At 50.6% G+C, this 26,713-nt stretch overlaps 1 long non-coding RNA gene across 1 annotated transcript; it reads left to right on the forward strand.

Annotated features, from left to right (window-relative positions):
* The first annotated feature begins 3,805 nt into the window (after window positions 1–3,805).
* On the forward strand, window positions 3,806–25,014 carry LOC134757893 (uncharacterized). The gene is made up of 2 exons (XR_010132452.1): window positions 3,806–3,992; window positions 23,945–25,014. It is a non-coding gene; the product is annotated as an uncharacterized lncRNA (long non-coding RNA).
* The last annotated feature ends 1,699 nt before the right edge of the window (window positions 25,015–26,713 follow it).

A 26,713-nucleotide genomic window follows, 5' to 3' on the forward strand; every position in this document is an offset into this window, starting at 1 on the left:
CACACAGCTAAAAGAAAGCAGTTGCCAATTATGACAGTCTGCCTCAAAGTCTCTTTAGTCAAACCCACAAGCTCATGTAGTATATTTTTTGGTGTCCTGGTTTCCCCAAAGGATATTTTAACTAACTTATCTGCTGTTACATGACAGCAGTCGCTCTTTTCCATCTTTCCATATGTTCCCTCGCTGACCTTTGAGACTTTACTATCAGTCTCGTTGAGGTCTCTTAGCCCACACTTCCATCCCTAAGATGATTTCCCCCAGTTTTAGGCTTCTGTTTCAGTAGCACCTCATTTCAAAGGTGCTGTTCACTTCCCAAGTAGTGCACCTGCAGTGTTGGGCAACAGAGAAAAAGTCCTTTTCTAATTCATACAAAGGGCTGGTGGAGGCCCAGGTCCCTCACAGAAATTCTCCACTGTTTCACTTGTCCAAATGCCCCATCATCCAAGCCCAGCCAAAGTTCCTCTTCTGCCATGTGGCCAGCCTTGACTTCTCCTCGCCTCTGAACTCCTTCTATCTCATGTTAATCTTCTCTTGCAGCACTTTGTATAGAGTTATTGGTTTATATATCTCATTATTCTCATCTTGGTAAATTCTGGGTTGCACAGTTTGAGGTTTTACTCTGAATTTTCAGTACACATGTGATAACAGAATGAGTAAGTCAGTGAATGAGAGTCCACTCCCTCTTGCTCCCAACTTCATTCTAAAATGATAAATAAATTTAAGTAATGGTTACATTCCAAGGGGGATAAACACTAGGCAGGTTGTAATAGATGCTGTTACCACATTTCACCAAAAATTTAAGGTAGCACCACTTTTAAGATGTACCACTATTTTATATGCTGTTAAGGAATGTTGTCAATTGTTTTATGTTCATTGAAAAAGAACCTCTTCATCACGCCCATGCCTTCTTCTACCTTTCTGAGCATATGAAATCTAGTTAGCACTGCCCCAGTGTTCTTGTATACAAATCCCATTGTATTTGTCTTCTCTGGGTCTGTTTCTACTGATGGATTTTGACCCTGGGTATGAATCATATTTTCCTGCTTCTATGTGTGATAGTTTTTGATTGAATGGTATAGACATTGTGAAAGGTACATGGGTGGGTGCTGAATTTTTGGTATTACTTTGAATATTCTTGGGTTGTGTTGGAATCCTTTTTAGGATTACTTAGAAGCCTCGTTAGTGTGGGTCCTTCAGCCTGGGGCTAATCTGGCCCCATTGCTGACACACTATCCTGCTGCAGCCTCCACGATGCCCTTTGAATTAGGAGGTCTTTCCACTCTGGCTTGTGGGAACACGAACAATCCCAGCCCTGTTCGAGATCCTCCGGATGTTCTGCCTCCTCCTTTCTAGTGGTTCTTTTCCCCTCAGGTAATTTCTTCATAGGCATGCGTAGATCAGTGCTCAGCCACAGTTCTCTGGGTGGGTCTCCCTCTTGCCTTCTCTCACCCCATCTCTTTCTCTCCTCCCCCATCTCTTTCTCTCCTTCCCCATCTCTTTCTCTCTCTGTAGCTCCCTCTTCTCTTGTACTCAGCCCTGAAAATTCTGGTTGCCTTGGCTTCCCCCAACTTATAACTCAGTCTCTGCCTCAGCAAGACCCCGCCTTATCTGGGTACCCCCTCTCAGGCTCTGGCCTGGAGCTCCTCTCCAGACAGTAGCCAGTGGCTGGAAGGTCTCTCCTCATTAGTTTCTCCTCTCTCAGTAACCGCTGCCCAATTCTGACCGCTGTCCCATGTCTCAAAAGACATTTTTGCATATATTTTGTCCTGCTTTCTAGTTGTTTAAGGTGAGAAAGTAAATCTGGACCAGTTATTCTGTTGTGGCTCAAAGTGGAAGTCTTAGTTTTTGTTTAACTACAAATGCTTTTGTTTTACTCTCATTCTTGAAAGGTATATCATGGGATGAACAGTTCTTGTTGAAAGCTGTTTCCTCCCAGGCATTTGACAGCTCTGCTTCTCACGGCTTCCCCTATTGCTCTTTAGGTGTTGGTTTCAGCGCTGTTCAACAGTTACTCATTCTTCTCTCCAGTTGCTTTTATAATCTTTGTCTTTGAGAATCTCCAGTTACAACAGGTGTGTCCAGATGTGGTTTTCTTCAAACACACTCTGCTTAGATTCTCTGAAGCTTCAGAGTCTGAGAAATGGTGCCTTTCCATTCACATCTCTTCCCTATTACCTTGGCCCATTTAATCCACTTTTTTTCCTCCTAGAGCCCCAGTTAGGCCACGTGGGGCCTTTTTACTCCATCACAATGCTAACCACTAAAGAGAACTTATTTTTCACCCTTTGTCTGTGTTGCACTCTGGGTGACTTCTTCAAATATATCTTCCAGTTCGCTAATTTTATATGTATTTGCATCTAATTTGCTGCTTAGCCTATTCATTCTTTTCAAATTCATTTATTCTTTTTTATTCCTAAGATGTTTCTCATATCTGCCTCCTCAGTTCTGACAGTGTGGCAGGGTGCGGTGGCTCACACCTTTAATTCCAACTTTGGGAGGCTGTGGCGGGTGGATCAACTGAGATCAGCAGTTCGGGACCAGCCTGGCCAACATGGTGAAACCCCATCTCTGCTAAAAATACAAAAATTAGGCAGCCATGGTGGCATGTGCCTGTAATCCCAGCTACACAGGAGGGTGCAGGAGGCTGAGGCAGGAGAATCGCTTGAACCCAGGAGGTGGAGGTTGCAGTGAGCCCAGATCGCGCCATTGCACTCCAGCCTGGCGACAGAGTGAGACTCCATCTAAAAACACAAAAAAAAAACAGTTCTGATGGTGTCCCGTCCACTTATTTTTAACGCCACGTTTTAGTTCTTTAAACACACGGGTCACGATACTCCCAGGCCCAGGTTGGGCCGCTCTCTTCCTCGTCTCCCCTTGAGGCCGGGGACGCGTATGAGTGGGGCCTTCGCACGGAGTTCTCCAGCGGACTTCTTCCTTTCTTGCCTTTCCGGTTTTTTTTGTTTTTTTGTTTTTTTAATTTTCCCGTTCCACCCAGACCTCTCTGGGGCGCGAGGAAGGTCCCCAGGCTGCGGGTCCCGCGCCGGCCCGGCCGCGCTTCTAAGGCAGGACTGCCGCGTGTCGGTCACGGTGTCGCGTATTCTCCGCGGGACGAACGTGTCTTCAGGTCCAACCCGCCCGGTGGGAAGCGCAGACACTGATTTTCCAGAAAAAGTCCTCCTTCCGTTTCCCGCACTGGAAGGAAAGCTGGGGAGAGAGGAGTCTCACCGTCCTGGACCAGTCGGAACCACAGAGGCCGCTCCGGGTCCGGGGGCGACTTCCGAGTCGGGGAAGGAGGCCGGAGGGCGCGCGGCCGAGCCCAGACCCAGCAGAGCGCGCGGCCGCCCGCTCCCAGGTTTCCCTCCATCTCGGCCCCGGCCGCCTCTGAGGTTCTGGACCAAGCCCAGTGCCCGCTGCCCGCAGAAGGCCTCGCTCTGGAGCCGGCGGGGAGCGGGGGACGCGGCTGTCGAGAGCTCCGTGCCCGCCCCGGGAGTTCGAAGGGTGCAGGGGCCGAGAGGAAGGCTCTGGTCGGCGGCGTCAGCGGCGGCTCCCAAACGACCTAGGACTGCAAAGGGCCCAGGACGGGGGGCGGGGCGGGGACAGGAGGGGCGGGGCTGGGGCGGGGCGGAGACATGGGGGGTGGAGACATGCAGGGGGGATGGGCGTGGCTGAGGCAGGAGGGGCGTGGCTGAGGCAGGAGGGGCGTGGCTGAGGCAGGAGGGGCGTGGCTGAGGCAGGAGGGGCGTGGCTGAGGCAGGAGGGGCGGGGCAGAGCCTGAGACACCCCGCCCCGCCCCCCACCTCCACCTCGAGCCCGGCCCTCTCCCAGGCTCCTGCCCCAGGGCGAACCCGGGGGTCCTCTCCCATGGCTCTGTGGGGGACCCCGGGGAGGTCGCCCTGGCACGGGACACTGTCGCGGGGTAGGGCCCGAGAGGGTCTGGGGCGGTCGGGCTTCATCCTGAGCACCGCCCGGGTGCAGGGAGCGCTGGGTGCTGGGTAAGCGCGCGCCTGCGGGAGAGGCGGAGGCGGGGGCGGAGGCGGGGGCGGGGGCGGGGGCGGGGGCGGCAGGGAGCCGCGGGGCACCCACAGCGGGCGAGGCGGCGGCTTCCACTCGCAGGGAGCGGGGGTTTCGCGCAGGGGACGGCGCCCGGCTTGAAGTTTAGGAAATTCCGGTGTCCCGCCCACGCAAGAGGCGCTGGAGCATTTCCAGGTCGTGATAGGGACGGGCCGCGTGGGGACCCCGGGGCAGATGCGCACCAAGCCTGGGACGCGCCTCTCAGGCCCTGCCCGAGAAACCCTTGCATGCGCGGGCACACACAGAGATACACACAACACTCCATATGGCCACACACACACAGAGATACACATAACACTCCATATGGACACCCACACACACTCCACATAGACACACACACAACACTCCACATAGACACACACATAGATACACACCACTCCACATAAGACACACACACAGATACATACCACTTCACATAGGCACACACACAGATACACAGGTACACACAACAGTCCATATGGACACACACACAGATACATACTACACAGACACACAGCATGCACAAACCACACACACATACAACACTCCACAGACATACACACAGATACACAGATACACCACGCCACATAGACACACCATCACACCACACACACAAAACACGTCACATAGAGACACACACCACACACACCACACACATACAAGATGCCACATAGATACACCACACACAAACCACACACACACCTCATAGACACACAAACCATGCACACTATGCACAAACCACACACACGCATACATACCCACAACACACCACATACACACCATGCATACCACACCCACACTCCACATAGACACACAAACCACGCACACATACATACACGCAACACGCCACATGCACAAATCACGCACAAACCACACACAACAGGCCACATAGACACACACACCACGCACACCACACACACAAAACACTCCACATCAACACAAATCACGCACAAACCACACACACACAACACAACACATAGGCACACACACCACGCACACCACACACACACAAAACACTCCACATCGACACACAAATCACACACAAACCACACACACAAAACACTCCACATAGACACACACGCCATGCACACCACCCGCACACAAAAAAACACACCACATAGACGTGTTAGGTAGTTAGACACACATCAGCAGCTGGGAGAGGGTAAAAAGGAGAACAGAGAAGCTGTCATTAAGCCCCTGGCCCACCTAAGTTCAGCCCCGAGCCCGCCCTAACTCCACCATGAGGGACGGAGTTTGAATTAAAACCTGTGGCCGGCATGTCCTGTGGAAGGGGAAACCAGGGCACAGGTGGAAATCCCTAGAGCAGCATGTGCCCAGTGATCTAAAACTGTAATAACATTTACATGTGCCCCCCCCCCCCACATCGGGCTTTTCTTAATGAATTATGGGTAAAAATACGCACAGTTTAATTTTAGCTGTGTCACCATAAGCTGCCAAATGACATAAGCCTGTTACTCAGACAGCCCAAACCTCAGCTCCTTCTCACACCCCACAGAAGCACCTTGAGCTCTGTAACCAGGTGCTGACGTCACTTCTCAGAAATCAGCCTGCACACCCTCTGAGACAGTATTACTGGAAATTTCAATCAACCTTGTTTTAAGCTTACATTTTGGTGTTTGCAGTTCTTTGCTCACTGTCACAAGAACCCAGATTGCTGGTTCAGAGCTCCGGCTCTGTGGATCTCGTCGGTTAAAAAATCCATCCGAACACAGAATTCTCGGTAACACACACACAACACACCACGTGGACATACAACACACACATGCACAAGGATGTTCACGATGACAGTGCTTGAAATAGAAGAAAACAATGCGTCCACATTTCCGTCAGTCAACCGTGGCCCGCCTATGGCCGCCCGTCCATAGGGTCTGGATGAGGTCAAACGGGGGCCCCGTCAATAGCACAAGAAAATCATCAGCCAATTTTGCTTGGGAACAAGGGTGCAAAAATCTAAACTTACAGAAATCACTACACAAATCTGACAGTGATTTAAAGATAACACCCGGTGATCAGATAGGAGTGCAGGAGTGCAGAGCGGGCTGACAGGGAAACCTGTGCCTGTTGAGGCAGGAAAATTGGGTCTGGAGGCAGGGAGCATAAGGCAGTTCACACTTCAGCTACCACAGAAAATATCCTCTCCATAGGGCATGGGCCAAGTAAATGACTTTGTAAATTCACTTCGTCCTCTCCAGTTGCATAGGGTGTACCCCCAAGAAGCCCCATGGCGCCATCACTCCACGGCCCCATCACCCCACGGCCCCGTCGCCCCACAGCCCCGTCGCCCCACGGTCCTATCACCCCATGGCCCCGTCATTTGAGCACTGGCAGCTGCTCCGCCCTGGGATGCACCTGTCACATGCAGTGATTTAAACATCAGTGAGGTGATTGATTCAAATACTGCCTACTCTTGCTAGTATTTTCCTTGCATGCTGATATGGTTTGGCTGTGTCCCCACCTAAATCTCAACTTGAATTGTGTCTCCCAGAATTCCCACGTGTTGTGGGAGGGACCCAGGGGGAGGTAATTGAATCATGGGGGCCGGTCTTTCCTGTGCTATTCTCGACAGAGTGAATAAATCTCACGAGATCTGATGGGCCTATCAGGGGTTTCTGCTTTTGCTTCTTCCTCATTTTCTCTTGCTGCCGCCATGATTCTGAGGCCTCCCCAGCCATGTGGAACTGTAAGTCCAATTAAACCTTTTTTTCTTCCCAATCTCGGGTATGTCTTTGTCAGCGGCATGAAAAGGGACTAATACACATGCTTTATTGGTGACCAGGAGATGTTTTAAATTTTTCTATATGATTGTGGATTTCTCTTCTTTCTTGGACTCTGCAACTTTGTTTTCTGTAGTTTGAGGCTGGCATCTTCCCGTGGGCTGGGCCCCGTGCCACCAGCTGACCCTGGTCTGCTGAGCTCCTTGCCCGTGGTTCCTCTGCTTGGTGTTAATGCAGCCACCCCAGCTTTCCAGACCTCCCTTTCCATTTATCTTTCTGTGGCCTTACATTGAGGGTGTGTCTCCTGCAGGATCCAGTGTATCTTTATCTTTGAATTGAACTTTCTGGTTCTTTTATTTTGATTCCATTATCTGCGTTTGACTTCTGGCATTATGAATTGTTTTCTGTTTTTCCTACTTGTTCACTGTTCCTTCTTCTCTCTCCTCGTGGCTTCGATTATTTTTTATTCCATGTTTATCCTCTCTTAGCCTGCCAGTTATGAATTACTGTTCATCCAGTAGTTATGCATGTTAAACTCCAGTGTAAATTCTTCCTATCTCTTACCAGACCACCAAAGATTTACATCACCCCTTTATTCCATCCCACCCTTTGTTCTGTTGTTCTTATGTATTTTAACTCTACTTGCATGTCAAACTCTGGAAATCACTATTGTTATTATTTTCTTCTTCATTTTTTCGGGTCTTGCTCTGTCACCCAGGCTGGAGTGCAGTGGCACCATCACAGCTCACTGCAGTCTCCAACTCCCAGGCTCTAGCAATCCTCCCACCTCAGCCTCCCCAGTAGCCAGTACTACAGGCATACACAACCATGCAGTCTAATTTTTTTAAATTTTTGGTAGAGACAGTGTCTTGCTGTGTTGCCCAGGCTGGTCTCAAACTCCTGGGCTCAAGTGATCCTCCTGCCTCTGCCTCCTAAAGTGCTGAAATTGCAGGTGTGAGCCCCCGTGCCGGACACATTATCATTATTTTCTACCATGTGTGCGTCTGTTTATTCACTTCCCTTTCCCAGCTCTGCGTTCCTTCCTTTATCCCCAAGCTCCCACCCCACCCCGGGGGGTCATTTCCTTTCCACCCTAAGAGCCCCTCATCATGGGTGCCGGTCTCTGGGTGGCCACTCCCTGGCCCGTCCGGGGTCACCTCCCTCCCACTCCCCTGCCTGCCTGGGGCCACCTCCCTCCACTCCGCTGCTCATCCAGGGTCACCTTCCTCCACTCCCTTGCCTGCCTGGGGTCATCTCCCTCCCACTCCCCTGCCTGCCTGGGGCCACCTCCCTCCCACTCCCCTGCCTGCCTGGGGCCATCTCCCTCCACTCCTCTGCAGCTTCTCTGCAATTGCTTCTTCTCCTTCACCTTTTTTGGTTGATTTTCATCTTGTACCCTTGGCATTTTTGGTTGAGTGACAAGATGTTCATAGGACAGGTCTCAGGCCACCAGTGGTGCCGTCTCCAGGGAGCCGAGTGGTGCTCGCTCCTGTGGTAACCCAGGGAGGGAGGCCCTTGTGACCCAACTGCAGACTCTGGGAGGGTGGGGTCAGGCTGATTCCCCTTCAGGGTTCCCACCAACAGCTGAGGGGCTTCTCGGGGCCCCTTTTTTTCCTTTGGCCCCATGAGTGCCGAGAGCTGAGTCCGGCTCCCATGGCTCAGCTCAGCTTTTGCTTCCCCAGTTATTGGTCAGCCCGGATCCACGCCGCCCCAAGCATCAGCCCATCATCCTTACTTTCCCCGTCTTTCAGACCTTGGCCCCCAAAATTGTCACTGCTTTAGGAGTTCTTCATTGATTTCAAACAGACATTTTAAGATAGTTTTTTCTAGCTTGTGTTGTGTTTTTAATGGGAGAGTTGGTCAGCGTCTGCTAGAACAGAGCTACGTCTATGGAACCTTAGACTTGTTCGTGCTTTATTGTAAGTTTCAGTCGCTCCTGTGTGCATGTGTGCATGTGCCTGGTGTGTGTGTCTTTGCATGTGTCTGCTCACATATACATGTGCATCTGTGCATGTGTCCGTCTGTCTGCATGTATCTGTGCATGTGTGTGTGCGTGTGTGTGCACATGTGCATGTGTGTGATCTGAGGCATCTTCCCATGACTGCTGCTTTCTGCTCCAGTTGCTCCTGGCTGAGCATCAGTGCAGCATCAGTGCACCCCCTCAGCACCTGGACACCACTCCAGAGACTTCTGAGCAGAGGCTGACAGCGCAGGGGGGCTTACTAGCTGCCTTTCATGCTGGCCGTGGTGGGTGAGCTGTCCAGCTCTCCTCTCCCAGATCTTCCAGGGGCCAGCAGGCTTCCTCTAGCCACAGGGCCTGGGGGCACTTCAGTCTACCAGGGCAGATGCTTGCCAGGCCCATGGGGACCAGCAGGCTCCCGCAGGCCCTCCCAAAGCCACATGCAGCAGTGCGGCTGGCAAGCCCCACTTGGGGGAGACCCTGCTGTTGCTGGCCAGGCCTGTGGGACAAGTACAGTCTGACATCTTTGCCGATGGCCTGGAGATGAGCACCCCCTGCTCTCTCCTCGATGTTGCAGCAGAACCCATGCGTAGAGAGGGTTGGGGCGAGCAGTCCAGGCAGACCCCCGGGATTTTCCTGCCATATTGCACAAGCGTTCATGCGTTCATTTAATCTTGCTTTTTAAGGCAATACTTTAAAGACACAAAGTCTCAACAACCATCTTCCGCTTGATGAGACAGATCATTCTAATTTGAGCAGAAGCTACTATGTCTTGCCCTTTGAACGTGGCGGCCCGGACAGCTGACAAGGACGCACTGTGTATTTCCATTCCAATTCTGGGAGTGCTCTGAGGCCTCTGGGGGAGAAGGACCCATGAAATATTCAAAACATAAGTGAATAAAATATCTACGTGCTAGATATGGGCCAGGAAGAGCCCTCGGCCCTGCAAAGTGTGTGCGATGGTGAGAAGCTACTGGAAGAGATGGTCCCTGTTCTTGGTTCATTGCTTGGACATTTATCAAGCTGACGAATGTAGCAGAGGTGCTTCAGTTGGCTGTAATTCCACGGGTGGAGTGATGGCTGGAGAGTTACCTGGGGCCGTCACACTGCACGGGCTCCGGGACACTGTGGCTGCCCTTATGTGGTGTCCCCAGAGGGCCCTGCAGGTGTCACACCGCTGCTCCACACTGCCACCTGCTGTCAGCACCTGTGCAATGTATCCAGGTCTCTGGGGGCTAGAATGAAAAACATGCATCTCGTAACCAATGAAATGGGGCTTGTCCTGAAGACCTCGTGCATTCATCCATTCTCACACTGCTATAAAGACATACCTGAGACTGGGCACTTCATGAAGAAAAGAGGTTTAATTGGCTCACAGTTCTGCAGGCTTTACAGGAAGCATAGGAGCTTCCACTTCTAGGGAGGCCTCAGGAAACTTATAGTCATGGTGGAAGGTGAAGGCGGGGCAAGGCGTCTCACATGGTGGGAGCAGTAGAGAGAGAAAAAGAGGGGGTGCCGCACACTTTGAAACAACCAGATCTAACGATAACTCACTATCATGAGAACAGCACCAAGAAGCTGGTGCTAACCCACTTGTGAAGGACCACCACCATGATCCAATCCCTTCCCACCGGGCCCCACTTCCAACGTTGGGGATTACACTTCAAGATGAGATTTGGGCAGAGAGGACACAGGTCCAAACCATATCACCTGCTGTCTTTTTATTTATTTATTTATTGACACAGAGTTGCTTCGTCACCCAGGCTGGAGTGCAGTGGCGCGATCTCGACTCACTGCAAGCTCCGCCTCCCGGGTTCGCACCATTCTCCTGCCTCAGCCTCCTGAGTAGCTGGGACTACAGGCGCCTGCCACCACACCCAGCTAATTTTTTGTACTTTTAGTAGAGACGGGGTTTCACCATGTTAGCCAGGATGGTCTCCATCTCCTGACCTCGTGATCCGCCCGCCTCGGCCTCCCAAAGTGCTGGGATTACAGACATGAGCCACTGCGCCTGGCCTATTGATTTATTTTTGAGACGGGGTTTCACTCTTGTGGCCCAGGCTGGAGTGCAATGGCACGATCTCGGCTCACTGCAACCTCCGCCTCCCAAGTTCAAGTGATTCTCCTGTCTCAGTCTCCCAAGTAGCTGGGATTACAGGCATGCACCACCATGCCCAGCTAATTTTGTATTTTTAGTAGAGACAGGGTTTCTCCATATTGGTCAGGCTGGTCTCGAGCTCCCGACCTTAGGTGATCCGCCCGCCTCAGCCTCCCAGAGTGCTGGGATTACAGGCGTGAGCCACTGCGCCTTGCCCACCTGCTGTCTTTTTGCATCTTCCAAGTAGACATCAAAGATTGGTTTGCTATCAGTGTCACTTCTATAATCCGTGGTTCTATATGAAGAAAACAAAATCCCAATTGGGGAAAATGAACCCACGGCATTTTGTTTCTTACCCTGGAGCCGTTTCTGGCAGTTTGCCAGCAAGCACACAGACCCACAGGACAAGCTTGGTTCGTGGCCTGGAGTGCTGGTCTTGCTCATGGACACGCAATCAGAAGCAGTATTTTGATACAAACCCCTGTGCTCATGGCAAGGAGCTGCGTGGGCTTTCAGGGTGGAACCAGGGCTTCAGGGAACCCCTTCATCCCGACAGGCATCACCCAGAGCACACCCAGAGCAGCCTGCAGCGGCGTGGAAGGGCCTTGCACTGGCCCCAAGGTGCAGGGGAGCCCTGCCTGCCTGTCTCCTGCTAGGCTTGCCTGGGCTCCCGCCTACAGACCGTGAGAATTCCTCTAGCATGGGAAGAGAGTCCGACCAAAGTGACAACAGCCATCCCCTGACTGCCCAGCACTGTTCACTTCTTCCCAGATACTCCTACCAGACCAGGTCAGCCCTTCTCTTACTGGGGGGCCAGAAAGGTCCCCCCAGTCCAGTCGAGGACTCCAGATGATGCCCATTTCTCTGCCAGTCCCAGCAATCTCCCTTCTCAGCATCTGGCATCCTGGGACGTACCCTAAAGTTCACTGGCTCAGAGCACCCTAACTATGGCTGCGGCGAGGCGGGGAGGGCGGGATCAGGTCGGCGTGCTGCACATGGGTCCTAGGGCGGGAACAGTATTCTGGCTATGCTCCTGCAGCTGGGCCCTCACAAGGGGGGCAGTGTCTGCACCCTCTCAAGGCTTTGCAGATAAGGGTTTATTGAAGAGGGAGGTGACCCACACCATCCCCACTGAGGGATCTGGTTAGGGGGCTCCCCCCAGAATGTAGGCAAGAGGGCAGCATCTTGATAGTGAGGGTTGGTCACCCGGGAACCACAGTGATGTCCGCAGGGACCTTCCCCCAGTGGCACGCACTTCCCAGAATGCTCACAGTCACCCTTAGCTTTCAACTGTGGGGACCTAACGCGTCTCCTGGTAGAGTCCTCACTCCCTTGGCTAAAACTTCTGAAAGCAGCGAGGCTGCGCTCCCTGGCTAGGATGGCTCTGGCCCTGAGCAGGTCATTTGCGTCAAGTTTCACCACCCAGCACCCTATGCTTTCCCCAGCTGGCTGCACGCTGGGCCTCCGGGAAGCTGGCAAGCCCACCTGATTCTGGATCCTCCCCCTGAGCCCGGGGGTCAGAATTGCTGTGTGGGAGAGTCTGCTGTCATGAAAGAAGCTGCCAGAAGCCCACAGCAGGGCAGTTAGGCAGGGAATGCGAGTCCGTGTCCAGGGCAAGGGTGACTCCAGCCCCTCCAGGACGGAGGAGCCAGTGCGACCCACTGTCCCAGGCCCCCATGGCCCTGGCTGCTCCTGGCGGACAGAGGGGCATGTTGCCCACGCTATGCCTTGTTCCCTCTGGGCTGCCATGGCCCCAGAAACAATTCCTGGGACAGCCTGGAGAGGAGGCTGACAATCATGCAAGGTGGATGGAGCTTGGCCCCTCCCAGTCACCTATGTGTTCCTTCCTCAGACTCCCGTGGGGCTGGAGTCATGATTTTGCTCCCCATCCCATCTGTAGGCCGCCCCTGCCTGGATGAGACCACCCTGACACTCACATGCCTCCCTCCAGGAGGACCCCGGCTCCACTTTCTCCAGGGCCACCTGTGATGCACCAGGATCCATCCTGTAATCCCAGTTACTTGGGAGGCTGAGGCAGGAGAATCACTTGAACCTGGGAGGCGAGAGGCAGAGGTTGCAGTAAGCCAAGATTGGACCACTGCACTCCAGCCTTGGCAACAGAGAGAGACTTCGTTTCAAAAAAAAAAAACCTATGCAAATCCCAATTACACACGCTGAGTGGCATGTTCAGCTGAGCCACCTGCCCAAGGCAGGAACCTCTCTTCCTCTGTCTGCAGGTCACATGGAGATGGCAGAGCACCTGCACGTGCACCTGGAGACCCTCTCAAGCCTCGTCTCCTGACACTGCCTCCTCCTGACATTGGAGGCTTCTGGGAGTGCCAGCCTGTAACCCTCGTTGTGATGGCACCTGCCTGGTGCTATACTTCAGACATTTGTCTCCCCAACCTCGTGTTGAAATTTGAACCCCAATGTTGGAGATGGGACCTGACAGAAGGTGCCTAGGACATGAGAGCTTGGTGCTGTCCTCGCGGTCATGAATGCATTCATGCTTTATTCCTTCTCACAAGAACTGATTGTTAAAAACGCTTGGCACCTCCTCTGCCCACTCTCTCTTGCTCCCTTTCTCACCATATGGTCTGCATGCACCTGCTCCCATCACCTTCTGCCATGAGTGGACACTTCCTGAGGCCTCACCAGAAGCAGATGCCGGCACCATGCTTCTTGTACAGCCTGCAGAACTGTGTGCCAAATAAACCTCTTTTCTTTATAAATCACCCAACCTCCCAACACAATCGTCCAAGACACCTGGTGTCCCCCAAACAGCTCTTTGGTCAACCTCAGATTCAGGACCAATCCAAGAGCTGTTTCCGTGAAGGGAGAAGAGGAGAGTTGTTAGCTGAAGAGGACATGGGTTTGCTCAAGATCCCTGCATTCTCCACTATGGCTCTCTGATTCTCCTCTCTGAGCTTGTGGCAGACACAGCAGATACCTCAGGCATGGCTGGGCAGTAGATGCTGGCTGAGAAGAAGTGGCTGAGCCCAACTTGTCCCTCCTCAGACCCCAGAATTGCCAAGACCAGAGTCCTCCATAAAGACCTCACAAACAGGCAATTACTGCATGCTTTTCCACAATTAAATATGTGCACATCTTAAGGAAAGGACCTAACATCCTTCAGCAGTATCTCCTTCCAGGGCAGGGAGTGACTGCGTCAGCAGCCTCAAGTACCTGGAAACTGTCCACATCAGGCAAAGTGGTGGGAGAGACACAGATGTTTCCACCAGCATTTAAAAGAAAGGAAAGAAAATTATTGACAAGAAGCCTTCATGGTGGATCAGGCTTCAGCGTTTTGATTTACCTGGCCTCTCTTGGAAGCAAATCCCTGGATGGAGCCCATGTCTCTTTGGGCCCCCAAAGGCAGCCTGACCTTGACACGGAGTGCAAAGCAGACTCAGCTGCTTGTGTTTAATGGGGATTCGCATAGTTGGTTTTTGGTTTTGTTTTTGTTTTGTTTTTTTTTATTTTTTTTTTTGAGATGGAGTCTTGATGTGTTGCCTAGGCTGGAATGCAGTAGCATGATCTCTGCTCACTGCCTGCACCCTCTGCCTCCCCAGTTCAAGTGATTCTCTTGCTTCAGCCTCCCGAGTAGCTGGGATCACAGACACATGCCACCATGCCCTGCTAATTTTTGTATTTTTAGTGGAGATGGGGTTTCACCATGTTGGCCAGGCAGGTCTCGAACTCCTGACCTCAAGTGATCCTCCCACCGCGGCCTCGAACAATGCTGGGAAAACAGGTGTGAGCCACCGTACCCAGCTGGGATTTGTGTAGTTTTGTCTGTGCTGTTACATGGTGCACTGGGCAGAGCCAGCCACTCCCGCCTCGAGCCCTGTTACTTTGGTCTCTGATGCAGATGTTGTGTGGCAGTGGAATGGCCTCATCAGCCCCACCTGGGACCTGGCAGGGGATGGGTCTGAGCAGCCCTAGAGGAGGGTCCCCAGGGCCCATAGCAAGGGTGACATGACCCACACCATCCCCACTGAGGGGACCCACACAGTGACCCTCCTCCCACACCCGCTCCCCAGCTGGCCACTTGGACCAGAGAGACGTTGGGGAGGAGGCAGAGTGACGTTATCAAAGTGCCCTCTCGGAAACGTCGGCTTCATCCACCATCCTCTTTTAACTCACTGGGCTTGGTCAGGAAGCCATCGGTCAGCAGGGGGCAGGTGGGGTTGGGGGGCACCCTTATGTCCTGTGAGACCCTAGCAGGCACTCCAGCTTGGGATTTCCAGAGGCTCTGAGGTGGCTAAGAACAGGATGACAAATCAACTCCAAAGTTCAACTCTTCCCCCCATGGACACTCCTCCCTATGCTGTTCTCATCTCAAATTTTACCTGTTTTTCTCAAAGTAGCTCACCAGAGGTTGGAAATGAGATCAAAGGTCAGCATGGATCTCAACATTATTATTCATCAGGGAAATGCAAATCACACCAGAGATGAGATGCCACGACACTCACACTAGCAGGGCTAAAATTTAAAAGTCTAGCTGGGGCTGGGCATGGTGGCTCATGCCTGTGATCCCAGCACTTTGGGAGGCCAAGGCAGGAGGATTGCTTGAAGCCCAGGAGCTCAAGACCAGCCCCGGCACCAAAGCAAAACTGTACCTCTACAAGAATTTTTTTTTTTAATTGGCTAGATGTGGTACACATGCCTGTGGTCACAGCTACTTGGGAGGCTGAGGAGGGAGGATCACTTGAGTCCACGAGTTCGAGGCTTGGTGAACTGTGATCATGCCACTGCACTCCAGTCTGGGCAACAGAGTGGGACCTCATCTCTTAAAAATAAAGAAAAGGAAAGGAGTGGAGAGGAGAGGAAGAAACTTGATATTTCAGTTATTTTAAATTTGTTGAGACTTGTTTTGTGGCCTAACATATGGTCTATCCTGGAGAATGTTCCATGTGCTGAGGAAAAGAATGTATATTCTGTGCAGCTGTTGGATGAAATGGTTTGTAAATGTCTGTTAGGTCCATTTGGTCTAAACCATAGTTTAAATCCAATGCTTATTTGTTAATTTTCTATCTGATGATATGTCGAAGGCTGACAGTGTGATGTTGAAGACCCCAACTGTTACTATATTAGAGTCTCTCTCTTTAGATCTAATAATATTCACTTTATATATCTGGATGATTTGGTGTTGGGTGCATATGTATTTACAATTGTTATATCTTCTTGCTGAGTCAGTCCCTTTATCATTATGTAATGACCTTCATCTCTTTGTAGTTTTTGACTTAAAGTCTGTTTTTTCTGATAGAAATATAGCTACTATCGCTCACTTTGGGTTGATGAAATATCTTTTTACATCCCTTCCCTTTCAGTCTGTATGTGTATTTATAGGTGAAGTGAGTTTCTAACAGGCAGTATGTAGTTAGGTCATTAAAAAAAAATCCATTCAGCGAGTCTGTATCTTTTAAGTGGGGAATTTCATCCATTTACCTTCAGGATTATTATTGGTAGGTGAGGGTTTATTTTATAATTGTGTTAATTGTTTTCTGATTGTTTTGTATATCCTTTGTTTCTTTGTTCCTTTCTTCCTTCTCATTATTTATCATTGAGGTTGGGTGGTTTTCTGTAGTGATAAGGTTTGATTCTTTTCTCTTTCTGTTTTGGATATTTGCTTTACCACTGAGTTTTATACTTTTGTGTGTTTTCATGATAGTGATTGTCATTTTTTCACTCACAGATGTAGGATTCCCTTGAGCATTTCTTGTAAGATCAGTCTAATGGTGATGATTTCCCTCAATTTTTGCTTGTCTGGGAAATATTTTTTTCTCTCTCATTTCTGAAGAATATATAGTATAGTATTCTTGGCTGACTTTTTTTTCTTTCAATACTTTGAATGTATTATCTCATTCTCTCCTGCCCTGTAATGTTTCTGTCGAGAAATCTTATGTTAGTCTAATGAGGATTCCCTTATATGTGACTTGATGATTTTCTCTTGCCATTTTTAGAATTCTTTGTCTTTTACTTGAAAGTTTGACTATAATGTGCCTGTAAGAGGACATTTTGGGGTTGACTCTATTTGGGGACTTTGAGCTTCTTAGATGTCAGTGTTCATATCTCTCCCCAGACTTGGGAATTTTTTAGCTCTTATTAAATAGGTTTTCTTTGCCTTTCTCCTTCTCTTCTACTTTTGAAATTCCCATAACATGAACATTTGTTCACTTAGTAGTGTTACATACTTCTTGTAGGCTGTCTTCACTCTTTTTCATTCTCATTTCTCTTTCTCTCTGATAGGGTAATTTCAAATAACCAGTTTTCAAGTTCAGAAATTCTTTTTTCTGCTTGATCAAGTCTGCTGTTGAAGCTATCTATTGTAATTTTTATTTGATTGCTTGAAATCTTCAGGTATGGGACTTCTATTTGGCTCTTTTTATTATTTCTATTTCTTTGTTAAATTTCTAGTTCACATAATGAATTGTTTTCCTGATTTTGTTGAATTGTCTTATCTACCTGTATCTCATTGAGTCTCCTTAAGATCATTGTTTTGAATACCTTTTCTGGCAGTTAGTTGATTTCCTCTTCACTGGGGCCTGTTAGTAGAGAGTTATTTTGTTCCTTCGGTGATATGTTTCCTCATCTTTTTATATTTCTTGTGTCCCTGTGTTGATGTCTATGTATCTGGTGGAACAATTGCTTCTTTCAAAATTTCTAGAGTGGCTTTCATACAGAAAGGCTTTTACCTGCAGTGGATTTTAGTGTGCCATTTGGGAAGGGTATGGTGGCTGCTTCTGGATCAGTGCAGTGGTATAGTCTCTGCAGCTTCTTCAGCCGTGTTCAACATTAGCAATAACTGTGGACCCCTCAGCAGCCTAGGCTGTAGAAGTTCGTGACACTGGTGGGGACAGTGTAGGCTGTTAACATCCTCAGTTCGAAGGCTGTTGGGGTTCTTCTAGTCTCATTTTCCCCATAATGGGAAGACTAGCAAGGGGGATTCCTCAGACTCTAGGGGGCTAGTTCAGCTCTAGGGAAGCAGGCAGTTGAGTTGTTTGGCCTGTAAGGTGGGATGTCTGGGCTCAGCTACTGCTCTCTTTCTCTGGGATGTAGGGCACTGTGTCAGCTCAGCCCTGGGGTGTGCAGCTGCTCAGCTTAGCCAGGGCACTGATTCCCCTTGGGGTGGTGTGTCGCTTCCACTCAGGCCTGAGGGACGGGACTGTCCTGGGTGGCTCAGGTATCATTTCCCTGGATGCAGAGTGCTTCTTCAACTTGGGTTCCAGGAGGCGTGACTGCTCTGAGCAACCAAGGTATTGTTTTCTTTGGAGGCAGTTTATGGCTTTAGCTCCAGCCTGAGGGGGCGAGAATGGCTGGTGGAGTGGCCCCACATTTGCTTGGCCCCATAGAGAAGGTGTAACAGCTGCCTGCAGCTTGGCTGGGGGATGTGGGGCCACTGGGCTGGGGTGGTTGGGCAGCGGCTTAGCCTCGGGGTGAAGGGGAGCTGGGGCTGCTCCCCCAGGAACAAGACACACTCCAGCAGTAGTTCCAGTTCCAGGAGGGCACCGCGAGGGTCACGGGGGCAGGCACAGTGTCGATTCCTTCTCCAGCGGGAGCACAGTGGTGTGGCCTCCAGGCAGCTCACTCCACCCTGGGCTTCGTGCCTGTGAGGACTGCAAGGGACCCCAAGGGTGGGGGCGGTGGGTGTCCATGGTGTTGATGGGGGCTGCTGGGGTCCTCTTGATTACTTCCTCACCAAAGGGAGATGTTCTCCTGGGTTCCAGCTGACCCTGGTTAGGGGATGGGGTGTCAGGGGCCCGGCATTTCCTTTTGTTCTTTTTGTGACTATCATGAATTTCTGGGCATGCCAGGGTTGCTGTGGCTCCTCTGATGTGTTCTGGAGCTCTCTGTGGGGACTTTCATTAACATTTCATGGCTCATGGCCGGGTGCAGTGACTCATGCCTGTAATCACAGCACTTTGGGAGGCTGAGGCAGGCAGATCACCTGAGGTCAGGAGTTTGAGACCAGCCTGGCCAACATGGTGAAACCCCGTCCCTACTAACAAAACAAAAACAAAAACAAAAACTAGCCAGGCATTGTGGCAGGTGCGTATAATCCCAGCTACTTGGGAGGCTGAGGCATGAGAATCACTTGAACCTGGGAGGTACAGATTACAGTGAGCTGAGATTGCACCATTGCACTCTGGTCTGGGCAATAAGAATGAAACTCCATCTCAAAAAAAAAAAAAACCATTTCCTGCCTTGTTTACTGTTCTGGGTCTTTGTGAGGGACACCAGTGCTGGGGGCTTCCAAAGACAGCTGTTTCACTGATGTCACTACTCCCTACTTTTTTCCTTTATTCCATATTTTTACTGTACCTTTTCTATGTTTAGACACACAAATGCCACTGCATTAAAGTCGCCTGCAGTATTCAGTGCAGTCACACGCTGCACGGGCATTTAGATACACAAGTGCCACCGCGTTACAGTCGCCTGCAGTATTCAGTGCAGTCACACTCTGCACGGGCGTTTAGATACACAAATGCCATGGCATTACAGTCGCCGGCAGTATTCAGTGCAGTCACAGGCTGCATGGGCGTTTAGATACACAAATGCCACCACGTTACAGTTGCCTGCAGTATTCAGTGCAGTCACACGCTGCACGGGCGTTTAGACACACAAATGCCACCACGTTACAGTAGCCTGCAGTATTCAGTGCAGCCACACGCTGCACGGGTGTTTAGCTACACAAATGCCACCACGTTACAGTCGCCTGCAGTATTCAGTGCAGTCACACTCTGCACGGGCGTTTAGCTACATAAATGCCACCGCGTTACAGTCACCTGCAGTATTCAGTGTAGTCACACGCTGCACGGGCGTTTAGACACACAAATGTCACCGCGTTACAGTCGCCTGCAATATTCAGTGCAGTCACACTCTGCATGGGCGTTTAGCTACACATATGACACCGTGTTACAGTCACCTGCAGTATTCAGTTCACTTGCACGCTGCACGGGCGTTTACTTACACAAATGCCACTGCGTTACACTTGCCTGCAGTATTCAGTGCAGTCACACGCTGCACGGGCGTTTAGCTACACAAATGCCGCCGCGTTACAGTTGCCTGCAGTATTCAGTGCAGTCACACGCTGCACGGGCGTTTAGCTACACAATGCCACCGCGATAGAGTCGCCTGCAGTATTCAGTGCAGTCACATGCTGCATGGGCGTTTACATAAACAAATGCCACCGCGTTACAGTCGCCTGCAGTATTCAGTGCAGTCACACACTGCACGAGCATTTAGCTACACAAATGCCACCGTGTTACAGTCGCCTGCGGTATTCAGTGCAGTCACACGCTGCACGGGCGTTTAGCTACACAAATGCCACCGCGTTACAGTCACCTGCGGTATTCAGTGCAGTCACACGCTGCATGGGCGTTTAGCTACACAAATGCCACCGCGTTACAGTCGCCTGCAGTATTCAGTGCAGTCACACTCTGCACGGGCGTTTAGATACACAAATGCCACCGTGTTACAGTCGCCTGCAGTATTCAGTGCAGGCACACGCTGCATGGGCATTTAGCTACACAAATGCCACCGTGTTACAGTCGCCTGCAGTATTCAGTGCAGTCGCACTCTGCACGGGTGTTTAGACACACAAATGCCACCGCGTTACAGTCGCCTGCAGTATTCAGTGCAGTCGCTCTCTGCACGGGTGTTTAGACACACAAATGCCACCGCGTTACAGTCGCCTGCAGTATTCAGTGCAGTCGCACTCTGCACGGGAGTTTACTTACACAAATGCCACGGCGTTACAATCACCTGCAGTATTCAGTTCACTTGCACGCTGCACGGGCGTTTACTTACACAAATGCCACTGCGTTACAGTTGCCTGCAGTATTCAGTACAGTCACACACTGCACGGGCGTTTAGCTACACAAATGCCGCCGCGTTACAGTTGCCTGCAGTATTCAGTGCAGTCACAAGCTGCATGGGCGTTTAGCTACACAAATGCCACCGCGTTACAGTTGCCTGCAGTATTCAGTGCAGTCACACTCTGCACGGGCGTTTAGATACACAAATGACACCGCGTTACAGTCGCCTGCAGTATTCAGTGCAGGCACACGCTGCATGGGCATTTAGCTACACAAATGCCACCGCGTTACAGTCGCCTGCAGTATTCAGTGCAGTCGCACTCTGCACGGGTGTTTAGACACACAAATGCCACCGCGTTACAGTCGCCTGCAGTATTCAGTGCAGTCGCACTCTGCACGGGAGTTTACTTACACAAATGCCACCGCGTTACAGTCACCTGCAGTATTCAGTTCAGTCGCACGCTGCACGGGCATTTACTTACACAAATGCCACTGCGTTACAGTCGCCTGCAGTATTCAGTGCAGTCACACGCTGCACGGGCATTTAGCTACACAAATGCCACTGCGTTACAGTTGCCTGCAGTATTCAGTGCAGTCACACGCTGCACGGGTGTTTAGCTACACAAATGCCACCGCATTAGAGTAGTCTGCAGTATTCAGTGCAGTCACACGCTGCACGGGCGTTTAGCTACACAAATGCCACCGCGTTACAGTTGCCTGCAGTATTCAGTGCAGTCACACGCTGCACGGGCGTTTAGCTACACAAATGCCACCACTTACAGTTGCCTGCAGTATTCAGTGCAGTCACACGCTGCATGGGCATTTAGACACACAAATGCCACCGCATTACAGTCGTCTGCAGTATTCACTGCAGTCACATTCTGCATGGGTGTTTAGATACAGAAATGCCACGGCGTTACAGTCTCCTGCAGTATTCAGTGCAGTCACACTCTGCACGGGAGTTTAGCTACACAAATGCCACCGCGTGACAGTTGCCTGCAGTATTCAGTGCAGTCACACTCTGCATGGGCGTTTAGATACACAAATGCCACCGTGTTACAGGCGCCTGCAGTATTCAGTGCAGTCACACGCTGCACGGGTGTTTAGGTACACAAATGCCACCATGTTACAGGCACCTGCAGTATTCAGTGCAGTCACAGGCTGCATGGGCGTTTAGATACACAAATGCCACCGCGTTACAGTGGCCTGCAGTATTCAGTGCAGTCACACGCTGCACGGGCGTTTAGATACACAAATGCCACCGTGTTACAGTCGCGTGCAGTATTCAGTGCAGTCGCACGCTGCATGGGCGTTTAGATATACAAATGACACCGTGTTACAGTCGCCTGCAGTATTCAGTACAGTCACATGATGCACAGGTGTGCCGCCCAGGAGTGATACACTGCACAGCATGGCCTAGGTGTCTTGCAGACTCTACCGTCTCGGTGTGTGTGAGTCGCCTCTGATGTTCTCACAACAGCAAAACCGCCTACCGATGCATCTCTCAGAAAGTCTCCCTGTAGTTAAGTGACGCATGACTGTAGCACTCAGCAACAAAAAGGGAGGAAGTACTGATGTGTGGTCTTCAGGATAATTCTGCCGAATGAAAGAAGTCAGATGAGAAAGTCTACACAGTATAATCCCGTGTATCCAGAATCCTATAGCAAACTCACCATCAGTGGCAGGAGGCAGACCTGTGCTTGCTGTGGATCCAGGACAGGTAGGAGGGAGGAAGGAGGGGACAGAGGGAGGAGGGGACAGAGGGAGGAGAGGACAGAGGCAGGAGGGAGGGGAGGAGGGAGGGAAAAAGGGAGGAGAAAGGGAGGAGGGGGGAGGAGAAAGGGAGGAGGGAGAAGGGAGGGGAAAAGGGAGGAGGAAGGGAGGAGAAAGGGAGGGGGGGAGGAGGGAGGAGAAATGAAGGACAGAGGGAGGGGAGAAGGGCGGGGAGGGGAAGGAAGGGGGAGGAGGGAGGGGAGGGAGGGACCACGAGAGGTGGGAGGGAACGCTGAGAGCCACAGAGATGGGTTCGGGGTGTGGTGTCAAAACTCAACACGCTGTGCACTTTAAACACGGGCAGCTAACTACATGTAATTGTGTATCAATTATGCCTCACTAAAGCTGGAGGAAAAAACAGAAGACAACGGAAAAGTCAGAGTAAAGAGAATTCACTTACGAAATGCCAACCGTTTAAAAATACTCCACACCGAACATGATGAGCCTTTTCCATTATTAATGCCTCAGGGAGAAATCAAAGTCCGAGCCACAGCTATCCCTGCTATTCTCGAATTAGGAGAAATCATCGTGTCCTACCTGACTTCAGGGTGGGTGGCGGGCGTTCCCGCGGCAGGTGGAGCCTCGCAGTGCCTGAGTGAGCCGTGCTCCGCTGCGCCCCGGGCAGCTCCGCTCCGACCCACGCACCGCAGTTTGCTTATATACTTTTGCATGTTAGTTTGGACTTTGAGGGGTGCTTGCTTTATTTTATGTTAAGGTGCAGTTTACAGGCAGTAAAATGCATCCATTGTAATTTTACAGCACAGTAGAGCTCACACATATATGCGCTCATGTGACTGACCCCCTGAGCAAAATATGGAGCATTTCCATCTCCCAGGAAGTCCCCTTCTGCCCCTTCCCAGGCAACGGTTCCCCACCCTACCCCTACCAGATACTCACAGTCTGATTTCTAGCTTGGTGATTCGTTTTTCCTTTCTCAAGCGTCAAATAAACTGGAGTCCCTCGGTGTGTCCTGTGCTATAGAATCTGACTGTTCCACTCCATCTGAGCTTTGAGACTTGGACAGTGTTTGTGCCTACCACAGTACTCTTTCCCTTTCCCCTGGGTTGTACCCCACCCCGTGCGTGGACCCTGATTCGTGTGGACCCTGATTTGCGTATCCATTCTCCTCTTGCTAAATGCTGGCACTGTTTCCAGTTTGGGGTGTAATGCACCAGGCTCCTGTGAAGACTCTTCTCAAGACTTGTTGTGGACAGATGCCTCCATCTCTTGGACACACACGTAGAAGGAGCATTGCTGGGCCGTAGGGTGGACATACGTTTAGCTTTATTACAAATTGTCAAAATGATTTTCAAAGTGATTGTACCGTTCACACTCCCACAGCAACATACAGGACTTCCTACTGCTCCCCGTCCTCGCCGGCTGATGCTTGGTATTGTCAGTCTTTTTAATGTTCGTCATCCTGGTGGGGGTGTGGGGGTATCTCACTGTGGTGTTAATTTGCATTCCTCTGATGAATGCCAATTCTGTGCATGTGTTCAATGCTTAGGACTGCCTGGATACCCCCTCCTGTGAAGCACCTGCTCAAGGCACTGTCAATGCTTAGGACTGTCTGGATACCCCCTCCTGTGAAGCACCTGCTCAAGGCACTGTCAGCGATTTAGGACTGCCCGGATACCCCCTCCTGTGAAGCACCTGCTCAAGGCACTGTCAATGCTTAGGACTGCCCGGATACCCCCTCCTGTGAAGCACCTGCTCAGGGCACTGTCAATGCTTTAGGCCTGCCCGGATACCCTCTCCTGTGAAGCACCCACTCAAGGCACTGTCAATGCTTTAGGACTGCCCGGATACCCTCTCCTGTGAAGCACCCACTCAAGGCACTGTCAATGCTTAGGACTGTCTGGATACCCCCTCCTGTGAAGCACCTGCTCAGGGCACTGTCAATGCTTTAGGCCTGCCCAGATACCCTCTCCTGTGAAGCACCCACTCAAGGCACTGTCAATGCTTTAGGACTGCCCGGATACCCTCTCCTGTGAAGCACCCACTCAAGGCACTGTCAATGCTTAGGACTGCCTGGATACCCTCTCCTGTGAAGCACCTGCTCAGGGCACTGTCAATGCTTTAGGACTGCCCGGATACCCTCTCCTGTGAAGCACCTGCTCAGGGCACTGTCAATGCTTAGGACTGCCCGGATACCCTCTCCTGTGAAGCACCCACTCAAGGCACTGTCAATGCTTTAGGACTGCCCGGATACCCTCTCCTGTGAAGCACCCACTCAAGGCACTGTCAATGCTTTAGGCCTGCCCAGATACCCTCTCCTGTGAAGCACCCACTCAAGGCACTGTCAATGCTTTAGGACTGCCCGGATACCCTCTCCTGTGAAGCACCCACTCAAGGCACTGTCAATGCTTAGGACTGCCTGGATACCCTCTCCTGTGAAGCACCTGCTCAGGGCACTGTCAATGCTTAGGACTGCCTGGATACCCTCTCCTGTGAAGCACCTGCTCAGGGCACTGTCAATGCTTTCCTTCGGTTGTTGCTTTCTTAATTACTTGTAATTCTTTATCTATCTGTACAGAAATCCTCTGCCATATAAATGTATTACAAACATCTTCACCAGATTCTGGCTTGCTCTTTCATTGTCTTGACAGTGTCTCTTGATGAATTTGTAGTAGATATAGTATTGTCATAGATATTCAGAGTTTTTATATTTGCTGTGTCAGTTTTGGTAGGTTGTGTTTTTCAAGGAATTTATCTCTTTCTTTTTTTTTCTTTTCTTCTTCTTCTTCTTTTTTTTTTTTTTTTTTTTTTTGACAGAGTCTCACTCTGTCACCCAGGCTGGAGGGCAATGGCACAATCTCAGCTCACTGCAACCTCTGCCTCCTGGGTTCAAGCAATTCTCTTGCCTCAGCCTCCCGAGTAGCTGGGATTACAGGCATGCGCCACCATGCTCCGCTCATTTTGAATTTTTAGTAGAGACGGGTTTTCACCATGTTGGCCAGGCTGGTCTTGAACTCCTGACCGCATGATCTTCCCGCTTTGGGCAGATCTCCCAAAGTGCTGGGATTACAGGTGTGAGCCACCGTGCCTGGCCAAATTTGTCTATTCCATCTTGCATGAAATTGCTTTTAATTTTTATAAAGTCCAATTTGTCAGTGTTTAATTTTACATCAGTGGGATTTTTCAGTCCTGCCCAAGAAATCCTCACCAGTGCCTGGTCCAGAGGTATCTCCTGTGTTTTCCTGCAGAAGTGTCATCGTGTTTGTGCCCCTTGTGCCCCATCCCCTTTGGATCTATGACCTGCTTCAAATTAGCTTTCATGTGTAGCACAAAAGAAGGGCCAACGTCCCTTGTTTTCCCTATTGACACCCAGTTATTGCAGCAGCACTGAGTGAAAATGCTTCCTCTCTCCAGGCAGGTGGCCGAGTGCCGGGGGGTCTTCACTATGAAGTTCTGACATTAACTGAGGGTTTTCCATGGATATCCTTTACCAGACTGGGGAACCTCCTGCTTCCAGTTTGTTGATGGTTTTTATTGTTAACCAATTGAATTTTATAAAATGTTTTTCTGAATCCATTGAGTTGATCCTATGGTTTTTGTTCTTTATTTCACCAATGACGTTGATTGATTTTTGAATGTCAAAACAATCTTGCATTTCTGAGATAGATTTTCTTGGTCTTGGCCTTTTAATTTTAATTTTATTTATTTGTCTTCGAGACAGAGTCTTGCTCTGTCACTCAGGCTGGAGTGCAATGGCAAGATCATGGCTTACTGCAGCCTTGACCTCCCAGGCTCAAGCGATCTTCCCACTCATCCTCCCGAGTAGCTGGGACTGCAGGTACATGCCACCACACCTGGCTAAATTGTAAACATTTTTGTAGAGATGGGATCTTGCTGTGTTGCCTAGGCTGGTCTTGAACTCCTGGGCTCAAGCAATCCTGCCTTGGACTCCCAAAGTTTTGGGATGACAGGTGTGAGCCACCGCGCCTGGCTACCTTTTCATATGTCACTGAGTCTGATTTGCTGGAACCGGGTTTAGGATTTCCGATCACGGTGCTTTCTGTGGGAACATGGGCAACACTGCATGCATTCTTCATCCTTAAGGGTTTGCTGCAGCTCATCGGTGACTTCTCAGGGCCAGGAGTTTTCTCTGTGGAATCTGTTTAATTACAGATTAAATTTCTGTAATGGATATAGTATGGCAGTAGGTATGTCAGAGTTTTTATATCTGTGTGTCAATTTTGATAGGTTATGTTTTTCAAAGAATTTGCGCTTTCATCTGGCATGAAATTGTTCATGAGAGCCTCGTCTTAACCTT

The sequence above is a fragment of the Gorilla gorilla genome, chromosome 22, assembly GCF_029281585.2.
Source record: "Gorilla gorilla gorilla isolate KB3781 chromosome 22, NHGRI_mGorGor1-v2.1_pri, whole genome shotgun sequence".
Classification (NCBI taxonomy): Eukaryota; Metazoa; Chordata; class Mammalia; order Primates; family Hominidae; genus Gorilla; species Gorilla gorilla.